The sequence below is a fragment of the Protopterus annectens genome, chromosome 1.part1 (assembly GCF_019279795.1).
Source record: "Protopterus annectens isolate FY-2018-M chromosome 1.part1, PAN1.0, whole genome shotgun sequence".
In the NCBI taxonomy this organism is placed as follows: Eukaryota; Metazoa; Chordata; order Ceratodontiformes; family Protopteridae; genus Protopterus; species Protopterus annectens.
In genome coordinates, this window is record NC_056726.1 from 1994357278 (window position 1) to 1994369365 (window position 12088).

Here is a 12088-nt window from a genome sequence, read left to right on the forward strand (position 1 = left end):
CCAAAACACAAAATGCAGGAACGCATCAGGGAACATCTTTACCAAATTCGTATAAAATCAGATGTGAATGCTCTATCGAAACTGTTATGAATACAAATGAAGAACCTAAATTTCTTTTTTCAGCTTTACAGTAGTCCCTAATATACGTGGTGGAGACATTAAAAATTGTACAGAGTCTATAGAAACACAATGGATAATCAAAACTAGAGCCCACTTGCCACCAGGCTTAAATGATCGAGTTCCATTAAAGCCAATATTAAAAAAACAGGAGACACAGAATTTAACTGAGATAATAAAAATTCTTTATATTGTTATGTATATATAAGCTACATAGTAATATAATCACAAGCCTTTATAAGATACAAAATTTTTAAAAAACTTGTAGATAAGTTAAACAAAAAATAAAAAATTTTTAATAATTTTTTATATAGTGTAAGGCTGTATTTTATAATAAGTCTATAATAGTTTAGGTTAGAATAACCTCACTGTTTGTAATGATATTTGCATTTGATTGCATTGGTGTATTTTATTTTTACTGTCATGCTCATACATTAATAGTTAGTTTGAAAATCTCTTTGCAATGAAGTGTATCACTTTTAGACTGATAAAGATTTTAATTGTTTTTAAATTGATTCAATTAATCAATTATAGTTAAGCATATATAGCTGAACATGTCTTAATGTGTATTTTATGGTTTGAAAAAGCTGTTTGCGAAAGCGCTTACCTGTCCATGGATTAAACTATTGCGTGCAGTATACACGTTTGGTTTTTTATTGTGGATTCTTTTGCTATTGTGGTGAATTTACTTGTGACTATAAAGTCTGATATTTATTTTTGGGAAGGTCTGAAGAGACTCCTTTTTGGTACGTAACACGAAGAATATTGGTCTGAATAGACTTATTTCTGTATTAACTTTCCGTGGAACAGAACGTGCATCATTTATTGAAGAACTAAGTTTGATTAACTTTATCCGTGGATAGACCACCAGCTGTTATTGTGATTTATTTTTTAGACTGGCTATCTTTTTGCTGGTTGTCTTGTGTTTGCCGTGGGTTTATATATTTTTTCATATATATATATATATATATATATATATATATATATATATATCTGTATACTTTATCCGTGGATAGACTACCAGCTGTTATTGTGATTTATTTTTTAGACTGGCTATCTTTTTGCTGGTTGTCTTGTGTTTGCCTTGGGTTTATATATTTTTTCATATATATATATATATATATATCTGTATATATATATATATATATATATATATATATATATATATATATATATATATATATATATATATATATATATATATATATATATATATATATATATATATGTATAATTTGAGTGCCTTAATTCTGCTTTAACTGTGTTTCTTTAGCTCAGCAAGTTTAAGTGCCATTGCACGGAGTTAACCACACTATGCTATAGGACATGAAGAGCCATTCACCATCACTCGGTATTGGTGCACGATGCCAAGCTCTGTGCAAATGCAGAGCCCAAAATGTGAAGGCCTTTGTTAGGGATTTATTATTTATGTGTGTGGTGTGTGATTCTGTTTTTTCACCAGATTAAAGGTGTGAAAATGGGGTAGATAGGAAAGTGGTGAAATGGGGGGCAAACAGGGGGAAGAACAAAGTGGAAGCAATATAGGAATGTGCAGAAGAGAATTAGGAAAGAACTATAGTTATATACTTCTTCATCGATGTAAAATGAACATGGATAGAATATTGGATGAATTTGGACTGTCACCTCAACAAAAGTGGGAGACAACAACGCAATTATAACTTCCAAACATCAGTCCATCTTGTACTGGATTCTGCTCTCTGACCCCACTCTTTCACAGCAATCAGGCTGTCTTCCTGACAGTCTGAGTGACCACCAAGCAACTTACTTAATTAGGAACCCATCCCACCACTCTAACCAACCCATCTTCAGAGTAGTCCGTAACAAAAGGACCTTCAGAGCTAATGACATAATCTATGCACTGAAATGCTATAATTGAACTCCTCTAAAACAACTATCACTAGATGAAGCCATGCAGTACTTCAACTCAACCTTCCTAAAAATCTTAATCCATCACACACCCTCCAGAACCATTAGAATCAAGGCTAAGTATGCCCCATGGCTTACAAAAGATACCAAAACTATAATGAAAGAAAGGGACAAAGCCTGGATGCAATTTCATAAACTCAAAACCACTACTTTGATACAAAACTACCTAACACTCCGCAACAATGCCAAAAAACAAATCAAACTTGATAAAAGTAATTTCTACAAAACCATGCAGGAGAAATATGCTCACAACCCTCACAAATTCTGGACCACAATAAATAGCTTACTGCACCCAGGAAAATCCACCACTCCATCCCCTGTAGTACCTAACAACAATGAAAACATCCCCACCCAATTTACAAATTCTTTACATAAACAGTCCAAGCCCTAGCCAGCTCCCAAAATAATTTGAGTAGGCCCATATCAACAGCTAACCTAGCCATCACTGTACACAAAACAGTTCTTCCAGTTTTCCCTCCATCCTGTCCCTACTAATACAATTGCTAAACTCCTCAAAAAACTCGAAACCAACCACATTAGCAGCTGATAATCAGCCCAGCAGAAGCTATAGCCTATCATGTGTCCATTCTCATAAGTAGGTCAATAGCAGAATGTAAAGTACCGCACTCATGGAAAATATCACATATTATACCACTGCGCAAAGGAGGTAACTCCCTTGAGCTCACCAACTACCACCCCATAGCGATTCTACCACCTTTATCAAAAATACTATACAGAGTAATTCATTCTTAATGAATACAGTACCGCCTAAAAAATGACCTACTATCCAAATCCCAGCATGGCTTCAGACCTTCCCATAGCACCACCACAGCATTATTTCCATATACCAACATTGTCAATCACCACAGAAACAGTGGACTATTTGTATCCTCCCTATTCTTAGACTTGTCCAAAGACTTTGATATGGTTAACCATAGAATGCTTCTAGAAACTCTATCCACCTTTAACATAAGCCCATCCACCATATCATGGTTTAATAGCTACTTATCAGACTATCGGCAGGCAGTTCTATGGCAAGACCAATTGTCCCCCCTATTACCAGTAGCCATAGGTGTCCCTCAAGGGTCCATCCTCAGTCCATTACTGTTCTCACTATTTACAAACCAGATAGCTTCATCCTCATCATCTGCCTCAGTAGTGCAGTATGCAGATGACACTACCATTATATGTGCTACCCCCAGCATAAATGAACTACAAACCATAACTCAAAATAACTTTACCTTAGCTGAAGCATGGTTCACCAACATCAAACTTATTCTTAATCCCAAGAAAACCAAACTCATTCTCTAGAACCCTGGTAGATCTTTACCTCTAAACTATGATTTTACCATAAAATCCAAAGATAATACAGAAATCATCCCAACAACACACACTAAACTCCTAGGAGTAGAAATTGACAATAATCTGAAATTTGACATACACATAGCCCAAACAATCAAGAAAGTTAACAAAAAGCTTGGTCTCCTTTATAGGAACAGACAGTTCATCACTAAACATACCAAAGCCACAATTGCAATGACTCATCTTTTATCCATCCTCCTTTATGCCTCCCCTATCCTAACTAATCTTTACCACACCGAACGAAACAAAATGGAATCTTGTTATAGTAAGATTGCCAAGTTTGCTACTGATGCCTGACATAGATCCCATCACTGTCTAACCCTCAAGCAACTTAATTGGCTTGAGTTTCCCCAGCTACTCTTACTAAACCAACTCTCTATAGCACACAAACTCTACTACCTTCCTGACAAAACCTCAGTACTCCAACATCTAATTCACCCCTACACCAGCACTAGAGCCTAAAGATCTAGTAAAAAAAACTTCATCAACGTCATCAAACATAATAATGATGCTGGTAAATCTCTGTTTGCTTGTACCACTGCTAAACTCTGGAATTCACTCCCCAGCCAATTAACCTCTACCACCTCTACTTTCCAATTTAAAAATTCTTCACAACCCACTATTTAAATAACTGGCTCTGCTCTTGCTACTCCCCAGGTTGATCTAGACCATTGCATTGCCACAAGGAGACCAGTCGCCTATCTGTGCACACAATGACAACTCCTTCACAGCACTGGTCAACTTATTCTATCACTGTTTTGTTCTAAACAGAATGAATAGTCATCTAAAACATGTTCATATTTGTATCACCTACTATAATAAGGACTTAGAATGAACAACTGATAATCTCTGCTCATGTAGCCTTGTTTGTACTCTTACGCTTGTGTGTATTCTTAATATGTATGCTCATGTGTTCTCTTATATGATACCCAAATTTCTCTCTTTTGTGCTGTATTGTTATTGTTATTTGGAGCTTTTCTCCCTGGGCCTCCCCTGAAAATGGACCTGTGTCCAGTCGGACTTTCCTGGTAAACATATATAAAATAAAATAAAATTATGCTGCATAGCCAATTGGACCAAATCAAGTGTGTTGGAAAGTGGAGAGTTATGTATGGGATGATAATTTATTTGTGGGACCAGGTGTCCATTTTTTTATTTTATTTTGGTAAGAGAGGAATGTTGAGTAAGGGACAGGTATGTCAGGGTCATGTAAGTTGAGTACGTGAGGAAGTGGTTGCAGACAGACAGGACAAACAAGACAGAGGCAGGGATGGTGAAAGGCACAAAAGGTTGGGAGTCACCATGATTAGGAATGGGAAGGTGACATTGGAGGCCATGCTCATCAAGCATGGGGACAGTGAGAATTTAGTCTTCATCCTCAGAGCTGTCATCACCATCCCCTTCCTCAGCATGCTGTTGGAGTGCTTGATGTTTTTGTTTTCACAGTATTCCATCAAGCATCTTCTCCATGTGCCTGAGGCATGCACCTCAGCCTAGCTTTACATGCCTAGTACCTTCTACAACCTCACACACCATGCCTGGCAGCTCCTGGCTGGTGACAAAATCACTACCTCCAACAGAGGGTACCACAGCACCAGCTGCTGGGGTAATGTTATCTGATATTCAGCAGCCCAGTTAGTGCAGGGGCTGCAGAGGCAGTACTGCCAGGTTGCATACCAGATGTACTAGGCATCGATGCAGCAGCCATTGGAGGAGTGGCAAGCTGAGGCACACTGGTTGGCCTACCCCCCTGTGCTGAAAATAATTTTGTCAATTGCCAGAAATTGATGACATCAGAACATTGTGATCACACATATAAAATAAAAATAGAGATAAGGAGTGGGTTAAGAGACAAAAAAAAGAAAAAGGTAATGAGAACCATCATATGTCACATACAATAAATTGCTACAATGTAAATGTAATTTTACTTTTACATTAATTAAACGTTTAAAAACTACAAACTAGGACTGATAATTGTTCCAAGTAATCCTTGGAATATGTATGTATTGCACATATGCTTTTTGAAATAATACAGATTAAGTTAACAACATAGCATTTATGCCAGTTTTGTTGAAATTAATATTTTATCATTTTTAATTATTTTACAATGTATTTCCCTGTGGGTTTGAACCCACAACATTTGAATACACTATTACAATTGACTCCTACAATTCCCTTGAGCTACAGAATGAAGCATACATGCTTGATTTTACAGTTAAGATACGCATGCTTAATTTGCTGCTACTGTATAGAACAGCAGTACTTTTAATACAATAATAATTATTTTGTGCTCCATAAATACTCCTTGCTTCTCTTAGTCTTTGTAAACATTCAACATGAGCTTCCCTGTTCACTGCAGGCTCCTGGGCAGCTGTAAAATAAAGAGGAGAGAAAAAGAGAAGAGCATTATGTATACCAGTCTTGCCTATCTCCATCTTTGACTATAATTTAATGTATATTTCATTGTATGCTTACACAACTGTGAGATGTCAGCAGTCCTAGACTCATCCAGCCACTGGCTGAGTTATGCCTACTTGCACCTTTTCGGGTCCTTGTAGTGGTACCTGCATTGCTCTACAGTGTGTGGAATGCCAGTCGCACTGAAGACAGCCTTGCCAAGACTATTCCAAGCCTGTAATTTATATTGAGACCTGGTATAGTCCCCCTGCAATAGCCTATAGTTGTGGCACTCTACAAGGAGACCAATGAATATTCTAGTCTCCTGTACACCCCATCTTTCAGTCCTAAATTAGGCACCTTCATTTATAACTCCTGCCATGTCTGCACAGGTCATACACAACAGTTATGTTTTCCCGACAATTCATGATATCGCATTTAGCAGTCAGTGCGCAAACCTACACAACAATGACAACCATGTTTGCAGGATGTTAAGTGAAGAACAGCATTGCCAAACAGAAATGAAAACAGTTTATGAATTCGGAAGGGTAATGTGACAGTTGGTATTAGTTTATGGGTAGGATGCTGCTGTACCTGTTAGATTACTTAACTTTTCAGACATGTATTTGAGTATATACATTTTATGACCTGACATATGTTTTGTGTGGCTTTAAACACTGATACAAGTAATTTGTACAATGTGAGATTCAAACTTTGTAAAATAGACAATATATACTCTTCCACGTAGGTGTTTTTAACTCCTTGCCACACAGGACCTGTTTATCAGACATGCTCATTAATTATATACACACATTAAACAGTGAGTGTTTAACCATGTATGAGCATGGCCTGACAAAGTCCTGATTTATATATTCATGTGTATATGACTATAATTGAAGTATAATATCCATCCCAGGGCAGAAAAAATACCTTTAAGTAGAAATACATAATTGTCAGCATAACCTCAGTGACACATATAATTCATATGATATCCATTGGTATACATAATTATTATGTATAATTATCGGTATATTGTTATTTAGTTTAAAAATTTGAGTGAAATAGCATTCATAAAATTTGATTGTGCTAGACTAGAACCTTGGCTCAACTGTACTGTGGCCATTAACTTATACCAATTACCACAGGGAACATTTTGTCACAGGTGTATTTTTTACAGTTATTACTGTGCAGAGTGCTCATTGCATCTGAAGACTTGTTTGTCACATATGCTCATTAATTATATATACACATTAAAGAGTTGAGCGATTAACCATGTATGTGAGTGACATGGAAGCTCAGAAAATAAATGTTTAATTTTAGAGCCATAATTGTACTGATAACCACAGTTAGACATATATATATATATATATATATATATATATATATATATCATCATGTGTATGCTTAATCCACCTGCTATACATAGTTATTGTTATGTATAATTATTTTTATACTTTTAATTTTAATATAAATTGCAGTGGAACACCATTAATAAAACTTGGGAGTTTGCTGGATTAGGAACCCTGGCTCACCTGTATTGTGGCCCTTAACTTACACCTGTTGCCACAGGGGAACTAGGCAGCAGCTGTATTTTTCACACTCATTACTGTGTATGTATGCTGACCTTGCAATGCAGCTTAGCTTGTTTGCACAGTAGAAGACCACATGTGTTACAATGTATCTTTTAGAAACTGACAAGTCTGTAGGTGTTGTGGAAGCATGCTAACTACCGAGTAATGCTGCTTAGCATGTTTGTGTGACAGAAAGTACAAGATGTAACAGTGTATTTTTTTGAAATTGAAAATGTCTGCTTATTGTCTGCAGGTGTTGTGGAAGCATGCTGACCACCACGCAATACCACTTACTGTGTTTGCACCACGGAAGGCAAAAGATGTAGCAATGTATCTTTTCTGAAACTGACAATGTCTGCTTGTTGTTTGGAGCATTATGCTGTGTTTGCACGGAGGTGAGGTGGGCAATGTGCACATGAGACAGGCAAAGCTCAACATTTATTTTTATTATTTATTTATTTAAAATTTGTTTACTGGGAAAGTCCGACTTGGAATGAGCCATTTTTCAGCAGAGGCCTGGGGAGAAATGCTCTAGACACACATGTCTTTATAACATGTGAGGAAACCGGAGCACCAGGAGGAAATCCACACGAACGCAGGGAGGACATGCAGACTTTGCACAGAAGGCACCCCAGCTGAGAATTGAACCAGAGAACCTCTTGCTGTGTGGTGACAGAGCTATGCCACTGTGCCGTTTTCCGTGTATTATTTTATGTAAAAAGTGTTTATTATTTTTCATCATTAAAAGATAAATGTGGAACTTTAATCATGATCTACATATCCTATATCGTGTGTACTTCATTGTGTTTACCAGGTGTAGATTTACAGCTGTAATTTATGCTGTCCATATCACAGAAGCAACTTCCATTAATTTTAGTTTATTTATCTGTTTCACCATATTTACACAAAGCCATGCACCTTGCAAATATTAATATTAAAAAAAAAGAAACATGAGCAAAATTACAAAATATGTTTTAACACACCTTACAGATTTTTACACAACTCTGGATTTGGAACAATCATGCTAATGAATCTTTAAAACACACTAGGGGTGTCTTACCTCTGTTTGCCACAGAAACTATGTTGCAGCAGGAGTGCAAATTATTGTTCATAGAAGCTAATCCTATTTCCTCCACAGTATTCACAAGACATATACACTTTTACACTCTCAGTTGTATGCACTTGTGTTGCTTACAGATTTATTGTAATAAATCATCAGACAATCAGTTATGAGTATTGTTCGTACCAATGCAGGTCAGTTTTCTCTTCGTATTCTGTTCATTATTCTGTTATTTGTGCTGCACTCTCAGACATACAGTCTGTAGGGCTTTAAATGTATGAAAAAATGACATGACAGTGAAAAACAGTTTTCAGCAAAGGCAGGAGAGTCTAGCTGTTAGTGAACCCAGTAATGCCCATTTAAAAGCTTGCTACAGTTCTTTCTACACTTTGTAAGTGTATCCTGGGTGACACACCTAATGCAGGTAAGGTGGTCTGAATTGCTGCTGTTTCTTCCTTTTCTCTTCCACTAATCATACACAGTAGCAATCCATAAGCAAATAACACTAAGGTAGTGCCTACACTATGTTTACACCTGATACACAAAGTCAAAGGTTTTGGATTCAGCAATTTTAATGAGTTCATTTGCATCTTCACCTTGCTCAGCAGCCTAAAATTGACACTATAAAAAGGTAACTGTGTATCTAGGGAACTTGAAGGTGAGAAGACTTATGTATCTGGAGAGCACAGAAGATTGCTATTCCTTTTGATTTATCTGCAGAGAAGGCTTCTGATCTTTCTAATGTATGATTGTATTTTTTCCAAGTACAGTCTGGATTTGTTAGCATGTTGCAAAGAAATTTTTAATGAATATGCATTATAAAATGGAACTTTTATCTGTATGCACTTCTTACAGTTCACCGTTGGCATAGGCATTTTTGGGAGGCATTTACTTTTTTAGACAGTTTATTAACTTTCATTGTTAATACTGGTTAGCTTACATTTTTATGTTATTTCAAGGAAATGTTATGTACTATATTGTCATTGACACGGGGCTCTTATGCTTCTAAGATAGCCCATAGGCACCTCCAGGGGAGTGCTGGGCACAGTAAGAGGTAACTGACAGTCATATAAAATTGACTTTTCTGCTGTAAATATGTACACAGTTTGTGAGAATTGTTTGAAAGCATATATAACAATTGAATTATGTGGTTTGTACAAACTTGTAATTTGCCTGATTTTTTGGGTGTGGGGGAGTCAAGTACCATTTGTGTGTTGCCACAACAAATATTGTTTTTCAAGAAGTTTGCTGTTGAAATTCTGTAGTCATCCTGTTATTTCAGTGGGAAACAATACAGTACTAAAGTGGTATTCCTTTTTTTTTGGACCAAACATTGGTTTGTGTGTGAGTGTGATATGGTACATATACATAACCTTCAATTTTAATAACTGAAATGTGTGCCTCCAGTGCTTACTGCTGAAAATACATATGTGTATGTAAGCAAAAATTTAATTATGTGATATTTATGAGTTGTATCCTTCACTATTTTATGTCACGTAGGATTATGGCACCCAAGTGTACAAATCCGTGTAAACCACTTTTCAGTGACTTTGAAAATGACATAGTGCAGGCATTCTGGCACCATGGCGACTTTCTGCTTGAGAGAGGACATAAAGGTATGGCTGGCGGAATGCAGATTTGGAACCAGATAGTTGATGATGTCAGTGGTGTAGGGGGTGCATCAGGACTTATGATCAGGTGCATCATAGGGCCAATGATATGATTTCATCAGCCCAGAGGAGAGCAGCTGCAGCTGCCTGTGAACAGCTGGCTATGGGAGGGGGGTGGACACCTACAGACCCACCACTGAGACCAAATGAAGAGCTCCTATCCACTGTCAGAGATCCAGAAGGCTCAGTGGAAACTGCACACCAACATGTGATTGATGTGGGTGCTGATGTTTCTGGGAGGACAAGTATGTGCTAGGAGGTGGTTCCAGGTTAGCTTACATATGTCAAGTTGTTGGATTTGCTTGTATAGTAAAATATAGAAACATTTAACTAATATTGCATGTGTTATTTTATTTGGATGAACCTATTGATAAATTAAGAGACTTAATGAGAATTTTTTGTTCACTGCACATCGGCTTTGGGTGGAAGTGTCAGCCAAGTTTCAGTTAAAATTATTCTTAATGGACATATAGGCAAAAATTGTGTATTCACTGTCCCCTATTTTATTGCACTTGTGATGATTGCATTCTTAGCTTGCTTCATTTCATCCAGGACCATCCTCCCTACCAAGTGTGGAGTCATCTGCACATGGTAAGCCAAACATTTTTTTCTTTGAGTATTGATGAAAAATTTGGTAAATATATGTATTTATCTGTATATGTGAGGTGGGTGTAATGAGTGTTGTGTGTATTGCTGTACTATCTGCAGTACCAGTGTTAGTTTGTTATCATATAAATTGTTTTTATTTCATTCCTGTGTTTATTGCTTATTATCACAGGTGATCCTGACAGTGGAAGTGTAGGATTTTTACCACCTGATGATAGAGTATAGGCAGACTCTGATGATGATAATAGCCAAACACAAAGTTTGGGGGGTGCAGAGGTTGAATCAGACTGTAAGGTTGACATTTAGCCAGCCCCTGAATTTCCTTCAGACACAGCCAGTAGGCCTACACATACATATTCCACTGAGCGCTCAGATATTGGGAAGGTGGTGGGTGACACACTTGATCAGGGTAGTTTGGTTACTGTGGCTTCAGTGCCGGTTGACTCCGGCCATAGCCAAAGTGTGTTTGAGGTGCCACACAGTAGGGTTATTAGGAGTACTTGGAAGAGGTCTGCTGTCCACTCTCCAGCTGATCCTGATATGTTTTATATGCCACTTAATGTATGTTTAGGTCTGTCATGGAGGCACAGACGCATTCAACTAGGGTCTCTGAGGACATGCTTAGGGTTGTATATGTGGCACAAGCTGATGTGCATGGCTGCTTCTGCTGTGTGGTCAGTCCAATGGATCAGATGAAATACACAATAGAATGGACAGTGTCTGTGATGGAGCATCTGCTGGGAGGGGGGGACAGCAGCCACATGGACATAGGTCAGCAGCATCATCTGATGTTAGCCTCTTAGCATGTTCAGTGTAGGTAACAGCATCGCAGATCACATTCTCCAAAAACACCTTCAAAACACCACGGGTCTCCTCATAAATAAGCCCTGAAATACACTTGACACCACCTCCACGAGCCAAGCGGTGAATAACGGGCTTTGTAATACCTTGAATGTTATCTCACAAAACCTTACGATGTCTTTTAGCACCACCTTTACCGAGGCCCTTTCCTCCTTTACCACGACCAGACATGATTCTCCAAACTGAATGCTAACATAGCCAATGTGGCCATGCCTGATCATACTCCTGTAGTGGCATTACTTCCACTGCCCCATCAGTGACTGAGGTGTCCACAGACATGGTAGGTCATGGGGTTGTGGTCCTAGGTGTACTTGTGAAGAGAGCTCATCCATCAGACATCAGTTGCATTCAAGTAGCAGCAGCACATCTGACCACGGGCATGGATGTGCCAGTGCAACCCCTGGCACAGCTATTTCTTAGGGTTGAAGGTGACGACAATGAAATATTACCTCTACCATGCATGGGTGACACCTATCCAACATAACAGGATGTAGAGC